This window comes from Equus asinus, chromosome 20, assembly GCF_041296235.1.
Source record: "Equus asinus isolate D_3611 breed Donkey chromosome 20, EquAss-T2T_v2, whole genome shotgun sequence".
NCBI lineage: Eukaryota > Metazoa > Chordata > Mammalia > Perissodactyla > Equidae > Equus > Equus asinus.
In genome coordinates, this window is record NC_091809.1 from 73239366 (window position 1) to 73259855 (window position 20490).

The following is a 20490-nucleotide window of genomic DNA, read 5'->3' on the forward strand; positions in this document are numbered from 1 at the left end:
AAACAATGTGTAACCCTTAGCTGAACTATTTCATTCTCATAGCTTCAACTGCTAAATGTATATTGATGTCTGCTGGTATTATGTAACACTCTTGTTGAGCTTCAGACCTATATATTCTACTGCCTATTGGACCTAACCACCTACATGCCCCAGAACGTCAAGGTCAAATGTTCAGAACTCAACTAATCACTTTTCTCCCTATACTTGCTTCTTTCTGTCTTGGATGACTGAAACCACCATCCACTGAGTAGGGCAATCCAGAAACCTAGTATTCATCTTAGATTCTGCCCATTCAATCATACCCCTGTCCAATCAGTGCAAAGTACAGTAGATTCTACTCCCTTAATAGTTCTCTAATATCATATCCCCTCCTCTTCCTTCCCACTGCCATCACTTAGTTAAAATCCTCATAAATTATTTCCTGGATTACTTGAATAGTTCTCCTTCTGGTCTCCCTACCTCTTTTCTGGTTCCCCTCTAATCTACTCTCCTCATTGTTGTTACAGTAAGTTTTCTAAAACATAAATGTAATCATGTCATTGTCATTCTGCTTAAAACCAGTCAGTGGTTCTGTATATATTTCAGGATAAGGTCAAATTTCTTGCATTATCACATGAGGCCCTTTATGATATCACTAAGTTTGAATTTAGTTTCCTGGCCAGTCATTCTGCCATGCTTACCCTCTTTCCAGAAACAGATTCTTTTCTACTTATGAACAGGTTCATTACCAAATGGCTCTGCTTAGGTTCATTTGTTTCCAAGACCTAAAAGACCAAGAAATGTTTAAGCTTGCAGGCCTAGGATACAGTTCCACCAAATAGATTCTTTGAAGATTCAAATCAGAAAGACATTATTTATAATAGCAGAAGGCTACAATATAAATCCATCATTGGAGTATTGATTTTATACATTATGGCATATCTTTATATGTAGATTTTTAAATGAATAAGGTGTATCTACATGAATTAATATAGAACAATCTCCAAAATACATTAAGTGGGACAAAAGTTACAGAAATAGCATATAATATGCACTTATTTGTATGAAAGGAAATATAAGAAACTCTTAATAGGGTCACCTCTAGGCAGGAGACCTGGGGAGTCTAGGGTAGAAGGAAGACTTGTTTGCTACTGTATATATTTTTATACTATTTGAATTTTTAAACAGAATTATTGCTTTAAAAAAACACAAGTAGTTTGCCTTTAAAATCACAAATCAGACATGCTCTTTTCTCCTACTTTCTATACAATCTATCAGGTATCTTTTCCTATAGACCACTTTCCACTACATTGAACATATGTTGGGATGGATAATTCCCCTCCTCAGTGATGGCTGCAAGTGTAGGAAACTCCTTGGCAGCTACAATGTCCTTAAACAATGGGACTTAACTGTGGCTTTGTCAAAAGTTCCAGCAGCAGCGTTTTTACCATGGTCAGGCTTTAAGTTCCTAAACAAATGCTTGTCTTTATCCAGAATCAACTTTGTTTAGGCATCTGACACTGATTTCCCTCCTCTAGCTGCACACTCGTTAAAGTGTTTCATTCTGATGATCACCTTTCATTCTTTTCGTTCATTATTATTGAGAGCACATGCATGATTGAATGATTGGATCTTTGTTCTTCAGACTGTCATTATTACTGAACACTTTATCCCATAAGTAATACAGTTATCATTTCAATTTTTTAATATGTCTATTTTTGTTTCTGTACCAATTGTATGTCTTTTCTTACCAACACCCTTAATACTCTAGCTGCATTTGTTCTTACTGAACATGAAGGATTAATAACATTTGTAATTTTTGTAAAACATTGAAAACTAAGAGCAAACACATCAAACATACAAAGATTAAGTGTCACAAAGTGGTGGTCAGCAGACTGACCTCAGCCTGCCTAAGTTTTTTGTTTGTCCTGCATGACATTTAAAAATTTTGAATTAGTTATCAGCATTTCAAAATTGAAAGAGGTTTCTGGTTGCCTTGAGACTGGAAAGGACTGGCAGCACTGAGGCTACATTCTGGTGAGGTAAAACCAGCTGAGGCCACAGGCTGCTCCCCACGGTAGGTGGACACATGGATCATCTCACATTTCACTCCAGTTCACTTCAGTCCTTGCCCTACCAGCTTCACTCATAGTAGGTACTTGAGTTTGCCACCCTGAAAATTAAGGAATTAATGAAATGAATTAAGGAATAACCCAAGGGAATAATTAAATGCATTAGGGAAAAACCAAACAGTCACATGACTAGGACTAAAATGACCTCACCTGCCCACCAACTCCTTCTGGCCCGTCTGAAAGAGTTTGCTTGAGAACAGAGCCTTGTATTTGTGAAGGTTCATATATTGAACGTTTTTAGGTAAAGACCTGTAGTGAATTACTTATAGTTTACTGATTAAGTTGTGAACTCTTTCATATATATGTTTCCTCTTGCTTAAAATACCTCTCCTTCCCTAGGGGAAAGGGGGGGTGGGGGGAAGGCACAAAGGGTGAAGTGGTGTACCTACAACATGACTAACAATAATGTACAACTGAAATTTCACAAGGTTGTAAACCATCATAATCTTAATAAAAAAAAAAATACCTCTCCTTCCTACCTTACCCTTTTTATTTAGCTCATCCTTCAAAACTTAGCTTGTCAGGAAGTCTTTCCTAATCCCCCAGTCTGATTTGGTTGCTTTTTTCCCACACTTCAATAGAATGCTTTTTTTATCTTCCTATTTAATTATAGATTTTGTTCTATAATGTTTGTTCTTGTAAGATTGAGACCTTCTTGAGGGCAGGCTATATGTTGGGTTCACTTCATATCCTATAGGCCTCCCATTTTCATTTTATCATAGAGTCTCCTATATGTGCCTAGTGTCAGGCATATAGAAGGCATTCAACAAATACTTGAGAGGATGAATCACTGAATGTCTCAATCTTTTTTTTTTTTTTTTTTTGAAGAAGATTGGCCCTGGGCTAATATCTGTTGTCAATCTTCCTCTTTTTGCTTGAGGAAGATTGTCACCGAACTATCATCTGTGCCAATCTTCCTCTATTTTATGTGAGATGCTGTCACAGCATGACTTGTTGAGTGGTGCTAGGTCTGCACTGGGGATCCAAAACTGCAAACCCTGGGCGGCCGAAGCAGAGCCTGCAAACTTAACCACTGTGCAACCGGGCCAGCCCTGAATGTCTCAATCTTTAGGTTGTATATGATTTACTTTCTATTACTCTGTTGGCAACAGTTTTGAGCAGCAGTGTATAGATAGACAAGGTCTGGCTTATCCCCTTAAATTATCAACTTACTTATAGTTTGTACTGGAAAGTATTTTTTGATAGGTTAGGTGCTGGAGAAGAGGAGAAGTAAAGAAAGTTCAGATCTAAGCTCATAAGTCTAGTGTGAGGCCTAAGGTTGTTAAAAGGCATCCACCTCTCTCTTCCTAGAAAAGCTATCTCAGTGCCAGAATATTTAATTTAGCCGCACGTTCTCATGAGTGTCTGTAACATCTAATTATCAAATAAATGACTCAGAGTAAGATGGTATTGGGGCCAGATGAAGTGGGGAGGGGAGTGCTATAATTATTGAGTGAAGACATGCTGATGTCATTAATTTGCCTATTTAAGAAGTTAGTGGGAAATAAATTGCAATGAAATGCAGGTGTAACCTAATGACTTATTACTACCTTTGAAACCTTGGTTAACAACATTGTCGGCATCATCATTACAAACTACTTATTAGCTGAATATACCCTTAAATTCATTCCCATGCTGTGGTATCATAGAAAGATACTTGGTTTTGTCCCTGGTTTCTGGCACAGAGTTCCTAAAACCCTTGGAATTTCCTGAGTGATAAGGGTGATATGAGCGTGTTTTAATGAGGCCACCCTTGGCAAGCCTCTAGATAGCTTCAGGAAGACCAAGCCTTGATTAGAAGCTTGGTTCTTCCAGCTCCACCTCCGGGGAGGGGAAAGGGGCTGGAGATTGAGTTTAATCACCAATGGCCAATGATTAAATCAATCATGCCTACGTAATGAAACCTCCATAAAAACCCCTAAAGGACGGGGTCCAGAGGGCCTCCAGGGTGGTGAATACATGGAGGTGCTTGGAGGTTGGAACAACTCTATGAAGGCAGAAGCTCCTGCACTTGGGACCCTTCTGGACCTCGTACTGTGTACCTCTTCATCTGGCTGTTCACTGTATACTTTATAGTAAACCAGTAAATGTAAGTAAAGTGCCTTCCTAAGTTCTGTGAGCCATTTTAACAGAATACCAAACCTGAGGTCATGGTAGTCTTTGGTTTATATCCAGTGGGTTGGAAGCATGGGTGGCCGGGGACTTGCAAGTGGCATCTGAAAGCAGGGGCAGTCTTGTGAGAGTGAGCCCTTTAACTTTTGGGATCTGATGCTAACTCCAGGTAGACAGTGTCAGTTGAGTTGAATTGCTGGACACCCACTTGGTGTCGGAGAGTGGAGAAGTGGTGTTGGAAAAGAGATCACATGTGTGGTGTCAGGAGGAAAAAAACCCTCACGCCCTCTCACTAAGTCCTCATCCCTGTATGACTCTGTCATTGATCATCAGCAATTCTGCTAAGTTACTTTAAGCAGTCCCTTTAAATCTATGTTTAAACTTCTTTTACCCTATTGCCTTTCGTGTGATAATATCCATTTACTCTACAAGTAATGAATTCCCGTCACGTGCCAGGCTCTATGCTAGAACCTAGGTACAATGGTGAGCAAAACCAGATATGAGTCCCTACTCTCAGAGCCTAGTGGTGGAAACAGACATCAATCAAAGAATCACATATACAGATAGATTTACAACTGTGGTAAATGCTGTAAATGAGAGGCATAAAATGCTATGATTATTCTTATCAGAAAGAGCATGAATCACTTTCCTGAGGAAGCCGAAATCTGAAGAACTGTGGGAGGATAACTAAGTGAAGATGTGGGAGTGGGTAAACTTAGACCTTGCTTCTTTGCAAAGTCTTCTGAGACTGAGGATACTTTATCTTCACCCTCCTATTTCAGCACTCTCCTCCTCTAGTTTTCTACCCCCACAATTTGGCTTCTATTAAGAGCCTCTCAGAATATAATCAGAACAGCATCAGAAGAAAACATTTCATAAAGTTTTTTTTTTAACAGATAATGGTATTAGCAGTTCAATAAAGGCCTCTAACCTCTCATACATAATTGAGTACTGCTGTCCTAATCAGTTTCCTCCTCACTTCCCACGCTGATCCCCAATTGGGTGCACCTGGCATTCACCCATCTGGGACCCCAGTGATTATGAAAATATAATAGAGTTATGAGCCAAGACTGTTGGATAACAGTAGGAGCAACTTATTTTGCAGACTGGAGTCTGGGATGTTTTCACAGAGATTTAAAATAGGTTTTGAAGGATGGGGGAGGAGGGAGGACTCCAAGAGGAGGGAACAGCACCCACAAAGGCACAGAGGAGTGAAAGAGCACCACATACTTGCAGGGCAGTGGGTAGTATGGAATTCTGTTAAATAAGTCAGGGAAACAGTATAATAAAATATTGAAGTTAAATCAGCTTTTTAGAAATACAAAGAACTAAACTTTAGTGAACTCTAAAAGTCCCATAGACAGAAATCCTCATTTTTCTAAAATCCTTGATAAATGAGTTGTTACTACACTTATTAATCTGAACATCTGCAACTGTCCTAGGTTCCAGAAACTTAGTTTAATTCCCTGGAATCTGTTTATTTTCCTGGCATACCTTATTTAAATTCTTTCCCATTTTTTATTGGCTTCCAAGTGTTACCCTTCTCCTTTCTCACTTACCATTTAGAATCTTTGTCAAATGATTTTCACATCTTCTCAGACCATGATGTGGTTGATGAAGAATTTGGTTTGGCATAGCTCTTTTTCAGTTTCCCTTTATTTGCTAGAATGGAAGCTTCTACCTGAAATGGTATATGGCAAGACCTAGAGGAAAAAAATGATAAGAAAATACTTTCAGCCTAATGAGACCCAACCACTGAAAAGTTCTTCCATAAAGTACACATCCAGAGGGGAAAACAAACGTTTCTGCAATATTTGTGATTAAACGAGTTGTACAGTTCTCTATTGCCATATTATCAAGCAAAGATTCCTGTAGGTATCCATCCTCCATGGATAAAGGCAAACTTTTCCCTTTCTGAAAATTGAGAATTTTACAGAATGTTTCCATTATGTGTGAAGAAAAGAGGAACTAGTATTTATTAGCACACATATTATGCTAGGCTCTGTGGTAGGTGAATCTGAATGCTATCTTGTTTAATCAGCTCTTAGTGTGCCTAGATGGGGAGATGGTCATACCATTTCAGCATGGCAGTAAACTTCAGAGTTCATATAACCCACTGCTTTGCTTCTTTAGAGTGTAGTTTAATGGTCTTTTAGTTCATTAACAGCCAAGTGGGACTGGAGACCAGGTTCCTGCTCCTTAGTCCAGCACTCTTTCTATGACATGCTGAGATTCTCACATTTATCTTCACTTTTCTCTTCTCTCTCTCTCCTCTCCTTTTTCTTTCTTTCTTAACAGTGCAGTTATCTCTGTTCTTTGAAAATGGGATATTTGAAATCACCTTTCAGCAACTTAATTCGACATTTATCTAATGATTATTTTCTACATGCTAGACCTTGACACCATGCTGGGCGTTTGGTTGGATACAGTAAGATAAGCTGTATAGAGTTAGCTAAAATTCAAAATGGTGTACATTAGTGCTTTGTAAATAAGTTCTACAAGATTTCATAGGTGAGAGTGGGGAAGCTGGCCTGGGACTTGGGTTTTAAGGAATGGAAAAGATTTTCATAAGGAGATAAGGGCTGAGGGTAGGAAAAGAATTCTAGGTAATCTGAAGAGTAATACTAAGGGTACAGAAGAAGGGACCGGGTTAGACAGATGTCAGATAGAATCATATGACTAACAAAGTGTATTAGAGGAGAAAAAAAGAAGACAAGACTGGAAAACATGGGCTGTGCTGTTTATGCAGCCGGGTAAGGGACCCTTCCTATTATCAAGACTAGAGTAGCTAAAATACAAGGAGAGTGGAAGCTCCAGTCAGATGTCAGCGAGGTCGTAGACAGGTCATCTAAAAGCTGACTGGAAATGCGCAAAAGTCAGCAAACAAGTTAAGGAGTGAGTGGAATGAGTCAAGAGCCGCAGTCCAAGGAGATTCTTAACTAGCACACTCCTACCTCCAGGGGGAGCTCAAGGTTTCCGTCCTTCGTTCCAAAGAAAAAGGAACTCTGAAATGAATCTAGAACAAAATGGAGATTTCATAGAAACAATGATTCTGTGGGAGATTCTGTTGGAGGAATGAAGTCATTATACATGGAAGTGGGCTGAGAGAATATTTTCCCTGTCAATCATTTCTGAGGGCTCTTGGCTTTGGTTAGCTCTTGTAATGTTCTTTTCATCTCTGCCTTGTGATTAGTGTCTGGGACATTCTTAGGGCAGAAAGGCAGAAATATTCTGGAGGAGTGCCACATTGTCCAGCCCAGCTGCTCAGCAAGAGACCTGATAGGATTTGGGTCCAACATGAGTTGGTAATGAAGAGTGGGCATTTATCCTGTGTTCTTTGTGCATGTGTCTGGGGAGAAACTTGTGTGGCCAAATGTATGATCTAGGATCCTGGTCAGACTGATTCTACTAATTGTACGTGACTAGCATCTGGTGTGGTTACAAAGGGGGCTAGGATTTAGGCAGCATGATGTTGTGGGTAGTATTCTTGCTGAGAAGTGATCTTCCTCAAAGATTCAGCTAGTTATTAGCAGTAGAAAGAGATGGAGAACTATTTCTGGTGGCGGAAAAGGCTGAGACTACAAAGACACCTAGTTGCACATCGGTGTGGCTCCATGCCTCATGGTGGGTGCAGAATCTGGCTTCACTTCTGGGACTAGAACAGTCTCGTCAGTGGAAGCCTGGAATTTGAAGAAATGCAAAGCCAAATATGAGGCATATACCTTCTCTAAAGTAAAGGCTGTCTTCTTGGACAGAGCAGGCTCTCATTAATTTAGGAGTGCGGAGCTGGAAATACCAAGAGCAATGGCTTGAATCTAGGACCCTGGAAAGGTCTTTAATTTACAGGATTGAAGGAGACCTGTGAATTTCCTAGGGAAGACAGATGTCAATATTGTAAACTTACAGTGGGATTTAGATGCAAATCTCTTGGAGGGTAACTTGCACAGGTGTTAAACTTACCCTAGCCTGTGGGTGTAAGAATGTCATCATTTAAATTTTTCTGCATACATTCAGAGAGTGTTTTTGTTTGTTTGTTTTTACTCTTTTCTATGTTCCAGTTGTAGGAGCCACCCTATTATTCTAGCCTGTCATCTGATGTTCTAATATGAAGGCCTATACTTTCTGACCCAAATAATCCCTTATTCTATCATTTATGTACTTCTAACTTTTCTTATTTAATAATAGTTATTTTCTATCTCATTGTAAAATTCACAAATGATTAATGAAGAATGTTTGAAAAAGTACAATCTAAAACAAAAATTAGCCATAATTCAATCAATGATAAGCACTGTTAACATTTTGATGTATGCACTTTCACTGTTTCTTACTATGTATGTGCCTGTTTTAAGACAAAAATCAGGGCCACCCAGTGGCATGGTGGTTGTTTGCACACTCTCCTTTGGCGGCCCGGGGTTTGCAGGTTCGGATCCTGGGTGTGGACCTATGCATTGCTCATCAAGCCGTGCTGTGGCAGCATCCCACATACAAAATAGAGGAAGACTGACACAGATGTTAGCTCAGAGCCAATCTTCCTCACCAAAAAAAACCAAGAAAACAAAAAAATCATTATAACATTTACATTCTGTTTTGTAGCTTTTTATTTTCACTTAGTAATCTATTTATGGAACTATTTCAATGTTAATAAATGACCTATATCATGATATTTTAAATAATTTTTTTATTATACAAGTACTATCTGTGCATTGTTGTGAGCTTAGAAAATAGAGAAAAATTATACCAAAGGAAATAAGTCATTTAGAATTCTATCCATCCAAAACTATTATTAAAATTTTAGTCATTTTTCAGATGATTTTCTTTGCCATTATTGATAACTTTGTTTAAGTTATCTCATTTAATTTTCACAACATCCGTAAGGGGTAGAGACTGTTATTATCCTGAATTTACAGATGAGAAACTAAGGCTAAAGAGAATTACATCATGTGCCCAAGTTTCCACAGCCAGTCAGCATCTGACCTCAGAGCTTTGAGTGCAGGTCTGTCTGATGCTGCAGCCTCGGCCTTGACCTATTACATAATACTACCTCTCTTATTTGTGTACCTGAGCTCATTGGACACAGGCTGTCTTGTAACTCTATAATTTGACAATATGTTGTAGAGATCTTTTCATGTCAATGAATTATAAAATATTCCATTACCATTTTGTTTTTTGAGGAAGATTATTGCTGAGCTAATGCCCGTGCCGGTCTTCCTCTATTTTGTAAGTGGATTGCCAACACAGCATGGCTTGATGAGTGGTATAGGTCCAGGCCCAGATCTGAACCTGGGAACCTGGGCCGCTGAAGTGGAGTGCACAGAACTTTAACCATTATGCCACCGGGCTGGCCCCCATTGCCATTTTTGATAGTTTTATAATATTCTACTGTATGGTATCCTAACATTTATTTAATCAATCTCCTACATTTAGATTATTTCCAATTTTTCCTTTTATAGTTAAGACTGCAATATAAATTGTGGTACTTTGTCAGTTCCTCTGGATTATTTCCTAAGAATAAATTCCTGGGAATAGAACTGCTAGTCAAAGAGTATACATTAAAATATGTATTAAAAAAAAACCTTAAAATAGGTTTTTGATGTACACTGACAAATTGTCCCATGAAAGGTCATGGTCATTTGTACAAGGACGACCAATGTACGAGAATGCTCAGTTCCCCACAGCCTCTAGATAAGTGAGGATTGGCATTTCTTCTTTGTTTCTTTGATTCTTACTCAGTTTGAATGTTTTTGAATGTTAATTGGCCATTTGTATTTTTTTTGTGTGAATCTCTTGTTCATATTTGTTACCTATTTTTCTTTTAGAATGTTTGCGTATTTCTTCATCATCGTATAAAATCTCTTTTTACAGTAAAGATACCAACCCTTCATATTGTTGAGTGTCATATTGTGGCAAATTTATTTTCCCAAATTTCTTACTGTTTATAATTTTGTCCTTTCGAAGACATTTAAAAAAATATTTTTTAGAAGACATTTAATATGTTGACATTGTTTCACTTTTAATACACTGCAGTAATATTTTCATAATTTGATTTTCCATTTTATGGATAATTCCATTGTAAAATTCTCAGATTTCTGCTTAATATTATCTTGGGGAAAAAAACTGGCATTTAATTTGATTATAAACCGACTGACTCCACATTTGAGAGATGGAGTCTATTGTTGTTTTAATTAATAGATGATTTTTTGGAGCACTTTTATCTTTGCAGAAAAATTTAGCAGGAAGTACAGAGAGTTCCCACATACCACCTCACTCCCACCTCCACCCATTTCCCCTATTTTTAACATTCTATAAATTTTATTTTCTACTATTAACATTCTATAAATTTTATACATATATAAATATATATTATGTAAATATATATACATGTCTACAAATATATATAAGTGTGCATCATTGTGGCACATTTGTTACAATTGATAAGCCAATATGGATATATTATTATTAACTAAAGTTCATAATTTACCTTAGGGTTCACTCTTTGTGTTGTACATTCTATGGGTTTTGACAAATGTATAATGATATGTATCCACAATTACAGTATCACACAGAATAGTTTCACGGGCCTAAAAAAAATACCATGTTCCATCTATACATCCCTCCCTTCTCTCTAACCCCTGATCTTTTTACTGTTCTCTGTAGTATTGCCCTTTCCAGAATGTCATATAGTTGGAATTATGCATATGGAGCTGTTTCAGATTGACTTATTTCATTTAGCAATATGCATTTAAGTTTCCTCCATGTCTTTTTATGGCTTGATAGCTCATTTCTCTTTATTGCTGAACAATATTCCATTGCACAGAGTTTATTTATCCAGAGTTTGTTTATCCAGAGTATTCCATTGTAGTGGAGTTTATTTGTCCATTCACCTATTGAAGGGCATCTTGGTTGCTTCCAGGTTTTGGCAATTATGAAGAAAAGGTCTATAAATATGTATGTGCAGGTTTTTGTGTAAACAAGTTTTCAGCTCATTTGAGTAAAGATCAAGGAGTATGAGTGCTGGATCATAGGGTAAGAGTATGTTTAGTTTTGTAAGATTTACCTTATCCTTTTGATCACAGTGTTTATGGTTAATTTTTTTCTATTTCATTAAACAGCCCAACACCATCACAATTAATCTCTTGAGAGGAATATTCTTTGGGTTCACAGAAGATGAAATCTGAACAACTACCAGAGATAGATGGAAAATCTGGAGAAGCCAAGTTAATAAAGACCTTCCCCTTTTGTCTTCTGTTCTCACTTCCTAAAAAACCTAATAAGGCCATGGGTAACCAACCAACCCAGTTTGCAGGTGGGACTTTTTAGTGCTAGAGCCACTCTGTGACTGATACCAAAAATGTGGCTCTAGATTGTAATATAAAAGATAAAGCAGATTCTGGGGATTCAGCTTTTGCTTTGGAAATTCTACTAGGGAAACCAAGGCATTGTAAGATGTTGCAGCTGTCTGTGATTTCATTGTGTCTATGTTTTGGTCTTAAATTTACTAGTGACGTGGGTCTTGTTTGAGGGGGTATTCTGATGGGTCTTATTAACCCATTGAATCTTTGAATAACAATAGAGACTTCCTTTTCTCTTGGAATTAATTCTCTTGGGTAAGTAACTCATCCTGTTTTGCCTGGAACTTTCCCACTTGTAGCCCTGAAAGTCCTGCATCCTTGGAAATCCCCCAGTCTTGGGTAAATGAGAAAGGTCATGGATCACTTTCTTTTGGGTATTTGTCTTGACTCTCGGCCCGTAGGGTTTTGACCAAAGCAGTGACATACTCATAATACACTCAAGGGAGATTTGTCTGGTGGTGATATGCAGGAGGACTGTAATGAAGTGAAGTTAAACTCAAGGAAACCCAACTGCACAGAGGGCAGTAAAGGCCTGACCAACTTTAGAAATGGAAAGAAAGGGGGAAAGATTTAGAGAATAACCTCTAGGACGCTGGCTTTTGTCATTGTAGGGTCACAGCCTTTTTGAGGTTCATGAATAACCCCTTTACCACAATTTTAGGGCCTCATTTTATAATTTTCTTGTTTCACTTCTCTAATTCATTTCATATTGCTAAAGAATCCTTCTTGAACCCCCCTCCCTTGATCTAGCATCCTTAAACATCCCGATCATAGTCTTCATTTACTGAGACTTTTTCATCCTGGTCACAGTGTTCCTCTCTCCTCTCTGTGTCCTAAATTCATGCATCCTAGACAAATAGCGCCCCTGTGGAAGATCAACCTAACACCCTGAGTTCGCAGTTCTATGACCATCTGACACCGATACCTTTTGCCGTCACCTTACTTAAGCTACTGAGTCCTCCCTCAGGACCTTCACCCATACAGCTTCAACCCTTACACTATGTCAAGTCTGAAACTCCTCTGATAATCCCTTTCCATTTCAGCTTCATTTCTTGGCTTTTACTATTACCTCATTAAGATCTCCAATCCCCTGATCCTTCCATTTCTCCTCAATCTATCAGCCGCCTGGCTTCAAGACCCTTTGTGTAGCCTAAAGACAATCCAATGATCCAGACAGGTTAAATGGCTATGCCTTTTCTAAGGGCATAGAGAAACTTGTAAATTTGACCTTTTTTTCAGTGTCTTGGAAAACTTTTCAGGGCTTTGGAAAGTCTTAAAGGCATCATTATGAAGACCATCATTGTACTGAAGATCTTAGAAATACTGGTTAATAAACGGAAAGTTTTGGTTGAGAGAATACCAAGTACACTAGCTTTTACAGTACTTGCCCATTAATTATTGAGAAAGAGTAAAAGAAAAGAGAGGAGAAAACCATATCCCAGAAGCCCAAAGTTTCTAAAGAACTTTTGGAAAATGTCATATGCTGCTGTCAGCAAAAATGGCTTCCCTTCCTGGAAAAGAGAGGAAGGAGGGGAAAGGTCATCAGAGTTACTTGAAATTAAACTGAACATGCAACACTGAGTGAAATGCAGTGGAAAGATGTTTTGGACATGGCTGCTGTATTAGTTTTCTGTGGCTACTATAACAAATTACCACAAGCTGGGTGGCTTGAAACAACTACCCAGAGAGTGGTTTATTCTCTTACAGTTCCAGTGGCCAGAAATTAAATATCGCTAGGCTGAAATAAAAGTGTCAGCAGGGCCACTCTTCCTCCAGGAGAAGGTTCTATGGGAAAATCTGTTCCTTGCCTTTTCCACCTTCTGATGGTTTCCAGCATTCCTGGGGCTGTGTCACTCTAACCTTCAAGGCTAGCATCTTCAAATCTCTCTGTTCCATCTTCTCATCATCTTCTCTGTGTGTCAAATCTTCCCCCACCTCTGTCTTATGCGGATACTTGTGATTACACTGAGGACCCACCCAGATAATCCAGGATAATTTCTCCATCTCAAGATCCTTAAATTAGTCACATTTGCAAAGACCCTTTATCCAAATTAGGCAACATTTTCAGGTTCCAGGGATATCTTTGGGTGGCCATTATGCAACCTATTCCAGCTGCATCACTGGGCAGAGATGGAGGTTCCATGAATCAAAACGCAGAAGAGATGGGGGGAGAATCTTCCAAGGGCACTGACCCTAAAGTCAGTTCCATTTCCTGGAAAAAAAAAAAATATGACAGCCAGGGTCAATATATTGGGCCAGGGAGAAGAAAAAGACACCACCACCAAATGAACTGAAGTATATATTTTGGACTTCCTGTCAGTTAAGAGTGTGAGTGTTCTGTACGTAAGCTGTGGCTTACAAAAATTTTAAGTTGCTGAACACTTAACTCAAAATGGGCCTGAGATGGCAGAACTAGAAGTGGAGCCCACAGCTGTGGTCCAAGGCAAGAGCCAGAGGCACAAAGGAATCAGAGGAGGCTAGTGGAGGCTATAGACAGAAGCTTCAGTGGAAAGATTCCTGATCTCATCAATAGCTGTTAGTGAGGTGGAGGGCATCCCAAAGATAGAGACTTTGGCAGTGCACGGAATTTTCAGCTTTAAAAGTCCATCTGCTGATTTAATTCTAGGTATTGATTATATTCTGTCAATTAAGCTTTTCGATAACCTTGTTTTAAGTGGCCTGGCAATGGGTTGAGCCAGACCTGCCTATCTCTTCATGCGCTATTCTCAGGAGTGTGGGAAGAGTGGGCTGATGGGACAATAATCTTGAATAGGGGACTGGTGACTAGAGGATCTTATGGAAAGAGTATGCCAAAAATAACTGTTCTATGTATACACCCTTCCGAAGGCTGAGTCTGTCATTCTGACTAATTTGGGGGATTATAGGGATGGTATATTTTTCTCTGAGAGGATAGAGCATTTTGGAGGGTTTGAGTAGATGAACATGAAATGATGGGTGTAGGTGGGGACAGTTGCTTCAGCCACCTCTCCCAACCAAAAGCAACCATAGCTCTTAATTCAAGGTCTTCAGAGATGACTAAGCTGGATTTCCCCAGCCACATAAAGGGGAAGCCTCAAGTTAAGAGGAAAGGAGAAAATACTGTGGGTGACATTGAGGCTTTCGCCCAGTCCTCACCTCTGCACTGGGCATTTCCTCCAGAGAGGCCCCGCTTAGACTAAGAGTGAGCACCGTGGGCTGTGCTCTTGCTCCCTCACAGGGGCTTGGCTATTTTCTGAGTAAGACGGAGAAAGCTTCGATGACTAAATGAAGTGGAGAGGGGCCTGTGCTGGAACAGTGACAACCCCAGGTGGGGACATTCCAACCACGAAGTTAAGAGAGGAGGGAAGCTGAAAGCCACAGGGAAGAGGAGCAGAGCACATGAGACTCGGAGCTTTGGGATGGCTTATAAAATTCATCTAACAGTAGATGCCCGTGAAAGGAGGAGGAAGTCATCTCTCCCTTACCAATCTCTCCCTTCCCCTATTAATCTACTTTTGCATCCCTAACTTGCATTGTATGTCAACATTAAATAATTCTAATGAGAAAATATACGTGATGATGCTTTTTGAACTTTAAAGCCATAATAATAATGATAATAATAATAATAAATAGCATTTATTGAGAATTACTGATCTAAGCACTTTTCATTCACCTTATTTAATCCTCACCACAATTTTGTGACATAGGATTTATTATTCCGATTTTAGTGATGAGAAAACTGAAGCTTAGAGAAATCAGGGTTAAGGAACTTGCCCAAGGACATGTAGATAATGGTAGAGTCAGGATTTTAACTTTTTTTAGCTCCAGAGCCCAAACTTCAACTGTTTTGCTATACTGCCTTGCCAAATAAATACCTGTTAAAGTATTTATTTATTTATTTTTAAAGATTTTATTTTTCCTTTTTCTCCTCAACGCCCCCCATTACACAGCTGTATATCTCAGTTGTGGGGCCTTCTAGTTGTGGCATGTGGGACATCACCTCAATGTGGCCTGATGAGCAGTGCCATGTCCGCACCCAGGATCGGAACCAGCGAAACCCTGGGCTGCTGAAGCAGAGCATGTGAATGTAACCACTCGGCCACGGGGCCAGCCCCTAAGGTATTTATTTTTGACCTCACTAAATTAACAGTAAATGTGGGTAGAACATGGACATCAGCAGAACTCAGATTTGATTAAAACCAACAACAATAACAACAACCCAGTACATAATGGATGAGAACAAATCAATGCAAAGTCACGTTAAGGAAGCAAAATCCCAGGCCAAAATCAGGAGCCCCGGTGCCCCCAAGACCCTCCTCTCCAGGCAGAATCCTAGGGTGGCCTCACTCATCCCAGGTCTACATGAAATACCCAGAAGCTGGAGTGCCCATCTCTCCATTTCACTGCCTCATGGGCTCTGCTCTCTTCCTGTTGTGGTTCCTGGGAACACTCTCTGATGGTGAGGTTTAACACTGACCAAGTGAGTTCAGGCTTCCTGTCTCCAGCCACATTGCCCTGCTTGCTGAGGCTGCTTGCCCTGAAGTGGTGGGGAGTACTGGGCAGACAGCGTTATAATTACTGTTCTCCCAAATAGGCTAATTCTACTCTTGGGCTTTCGTAGCCTCCCTATGGTTAAATCTTTATTAGGCCCATTTCCCCAGTTTTTTAAAGAACTTTGTCAAGGAACTTAGGAGGGCTTCTCTCTAGCCTGAGTTAGAGAACATTTGAGTTGCTCTACTCAGTGTCTGACTAAAGAGAATTCCTGTCCATTAATGGTCAACTACTGTTCCAAGACTGAGCTAGAACATCTGATGCCTTTCCTGTCTTGAGGAGAGTCCTTCCGTCTGAGTCATTCCCTAGAAGTAAGGGACACTCTCTGCCCTGGACCTTCCACTGCTTCTTAGATGTCCTGCCACTGACTCCACAAGGCAGACAGTCAAGATTTCATACACACAGAACCCTGGCACTGTCTGCAACATGTTCCTGGATAGGAAATGCATTGAATAGGAGGGGTTAAAGAGCAGGCCCTAAGGCAGAGGGGTCCAAAGAAACCATTCCACATGGGCTCTGGAGTTTCAAATCTGTCTATGAATCACCCTCCCGGCACTGTGGGCCAGTGAGAGGCCTTGGCCCAGCTAGTGCTGCACAGTGGAGCTGCGCTCAGGAGATCTGCATATCCTGTGCAGGATATGGTGTATATCATACAATCCTTTCATTCCTGAGGTGGGTATACTAACTAGTTCTCCATCCCATCCTCCTCCCCCACTCCCATATCGACACGTATTTGGGAATGACCTGGATAAATTTCTAAAGACTTTTGGCCTGGTTTTAGTATGGCCTAACAATCTCATAATCTAATTTTGAATTTGACCCTGATTTATTTTCTGGTTGTCAATTCAGTATTATTCTTATCCAAATTGATTGTTCACAATGGCCAAATTAACTGGATAATTGTTAATGCTCTAAGTCGTGCTGTTTAGAAGTAAGAGATTGAAGGAATGGCCTAAAAGCAATCAATCAAGCAAAACCAGTTCAAAAAATAAAAATAAAAAAGGCTACTCTGAGTTATCCAGCTTGATCTTCAGCATTAATAAAAACTGACAAACCTCCACTTCACTTTGTGCTCATAGACTTTCATCATAAACTGTATTTCCAAGACCACTGAATTAGTGGCGAGAAGTTGATTAAGTTACTGCCATTGTCTTCAGGATAATCTACTAGTTTAAAGTGAGCATTTTGATGCTGTGTGCCACGTGGGCTCATTTTGTTGACTGGTCACATTTTAATCATGCAGACCTGGCCTTGATCATGGATTCATTAACTATTTGCTAACAACCTAACCTTTGGGCTAACCCATGGAGTAGTGTAGTGTGAGGAAAAGGGCCTGAGCTTTGAAGGAAGACAAAGTTTGGTCCAAATTCTGGTGCTTCTACCCTTTAGCCACAGGATCCTGGATGCTGCACCTTCGAGCATCAGTTTCCTTATCTATAAAAATGATGGTGGGAGTGGAAAGATTATTTTTAAGATTGATGTGAGAAGTAAAAATTACATGATATTATACAGATTAGCTATATATATAAAGTACCAAGCATGTGGTTGGTATTCATTAAGTGCAAACTTCCCTTCTCTAATATTTACTTACAATTTTTTAGAAAAACAAATTCATATCACTTTGAAAATAAATATATACATCGAGGGCCTGGTATATAATAGAAACAATAAATTCTTGTCAAATAAATGGATAAGTTTCAGATATTTCAAAATGGGTCCACAACACATAGACAAAGGTGATCACTTTCATGCTTTGCAAGTGGAATTGAGAGGCTTGCCTGTCCCCAAATATCTCTTTTTCACTTGGTTTGAAATTTCCGTTATTAAGATCATGACACAGAGACCATCGTTCATTCATGCAACAAACATGGGTTGAGAAACCTACTGTGCACCAGTTTTGAGATTACAAAGATTAAGTCAAATGTTCCTCTCCTGAAAGGTTTGTAATTTATAGAAGAAACTAACCATGAAAACAAAATGGTTACTATACTATGTGTTAACTACACTGATGGACAAAAGTAAAGGTATTTCTCCCCAGAAATTTATAGTTAATATGCATAAATGTGATTCAGAAATGAGTCTTCTAACGCTTTTCTACTGGTATTGTAGTAAAAATTATACTGATAAATTCAAAAGCCTTAGGTTTAGGTTTTATGCTTTCCTTTTCCTGGAATTCTCTTCTCCTCCTGGAAAACCACTCATCCTTCACATACAATTTAAATCTCCAATATCAACGCCCACCACTTCCAGATTCCTATCACCTTTCCACACTTACATCCTTTGGTTCTTCTTTACTCCAGCTATTCAGTAAACTCCTTGAGGGAGGTTTAGAAATTTTATATATGAGTCCCACCTAGGTTAGTAAACCTAGGCATTTGTAGTTTTAAAAACTTTTCAGGTGGGCCTAATTCTGGAGCTGAGCATCACTGATCATAGCACCATTGGATCATGGCTTAAGCGGAATATGAATTACTGGAGTGTAAAGACTATACTGCTGTCATTTTTGTTCCCCCAGCTCATGGCATGTTGTAAGCATTCAGTAAAAGTTTGTTGTTGAATGAGTTAGTAAGCAGGTAGAGCTGGAAAGTGTATGATGTGGCAGAGTAAGTTTTAACGAAGGACTCTTTCTAGGAGGGCAGGTAGGAGTGGTGCGAGTGGGTGGCATTGAATGAAGTGTGAGTCCAGGGAGAACCAAGACTGAATAGGGTCTCAAGGGCACTAAAAAGAGAAGTGGGTATCAAAGACCAACTTGGCCTAGTCTACATTCCTGTGACATAAGGTTGCCTCACAGTTGGAATGGGATGACATTTGAATAAACTTCCAGTGAGAACTGGGAAACAGATATTGTATCAGGTGCCTTTAACGGGAAATAAAAGAGAGAGATGCTGATGAGAAGTTTAAATCTAGCTAAGACCCAACTGAAAAACATTCACAGAACACCACAGCACTTAAGCTTAATGGTTGCCATTTGTGAGCGCTTACTATGTGCCAGTCTATACGTTAAGCACTTTATAAACATGACTTAATTGAAAACCATTACTATGGCTCTTGATGAAGAAATGCCAGCTTGGAGAGGCTAAGTAACTTGTTCAAGGTAATACAGCTAGCAAGTGTTGGAAACTAGATTTGGACCCAGGTTTGGCTGACTCCAGAACATGTGCTTTTGTGCACTACACCCCTAGCCTCATTCCTCAAATTCATCTTCTACATATCCTCTGGCCTAAGTGATTACCTAAAATCATGGCAAATTTTACTGTGTCTTCAAGACTTGAAACAATTACTTGGCTCTCCATTGCCTTACAGAACGTGTTAGAAAATGGAATATCTGCAGAACCAAATAGGGAGGTACCTGAAAGGGGGGTGGGGGTTGATACTGGTTTCCAAAAGTGGTGAATTAACCTGAAGTTTACTTGAAGGAATTGAGAAATATGGAGAAGAACAGAGCAACATTCAATCTAGACCCGGAATGTTTGAGGGGAAAAAAACTCAGTTTCACTTCTATACCTACCAAAGCTATTATTCCAAATTTCTCACAATTACATACACACACACACACACACACACACACACACTCAGAGAACCTGTGAGATTTTGCTAAATACTAATTTTTCAACAAATAGATACAATAGTAAGATTAGAAAGATATATTTAATCAGGGGTGAACTGTTTTTACTCACAAGACTTCTGACACCAAATACATGGGTTTTTTCCCTCACACCAACCAATTCTCTGATTCTCTGGATATCAACTAGGTGTTCTACAATTCAGTTCTATTCTGACACTAACTACCTGTGTTACCAAACCTGGTTCATTTTTGCCCGCTGCCTGGAAAGCCAAACACCAAGATGACGAGATTGCTGCAGAGAGTGGCTTTACTCACAAGGCAGCCAAGTGAGGAAGTGAGAGACTGAGTCTCAAATCTGCTTCTCCAAAAATAGGGACTCAAGGATATTTATGGCTTAGGGGCAAGGTGGTCTGAAATGTGGAGTTAGATGATTGGATGTGAGGAGAGGTGAGGTAATTGATGATCTGTGCAAGCACAGTCAGACTTCATGCCTCTTCATAGGACCCATGTTCACAAAATGGTGGCATTAGCATGACCTGAGGGTGGAGTTTTTAGCCTGTTGATGTCAAAAGGTCACTTATCAGATATTGTGCAGGCCCAGTTCATGGGTTGGTGGTCTCAACCAGCCTGAAGTAGACACGGTGTTTTAATTCCTGAAAAACAGCTCAAACACCCATTACTGTGGTGAACCAGTCTCCAGGAAGATGTTATCTCTAGCTCTAGTAACCTGATGGGAGTCAGCATATTGCCTAAATGGCACAGTTAACAATGGGTAGGGGAACAACTAAAAGTTATAGTTAGTAATTGCAAAAAGGAAAAAAAA

At 39.5% G+C, this 20490-nt stretch overlaps 1 long non-coding RNA gene across 3 annotated transcripts in view; it reads right to left on the bottom strand.

Moving 5' to 3' along the window:
• Window positions 1-835: 835 nt before the first annotated feature.
• LOC106848220 (uncharacterized) overlaps window positions 836-20490 on the bottom strand; it is a 137331-nt gene continuing 117676 nt past the window's right edge. For 2 of the 3 annotated variants that reach the window (XR_011495781.1, XR_001402379.3), the window contains one exon: window positions 13179-13784. This is a non-coding gene — a long non-coding RNA (uncharacterized lncRNA). Of the gene's footprint in view, window positions 2153-5782; window positions 5927-13178; window positions 13785-20490 lie in introns of those variants that run through there. The other variant, XR_011495779.1, reaches the window with a different exon arrangement.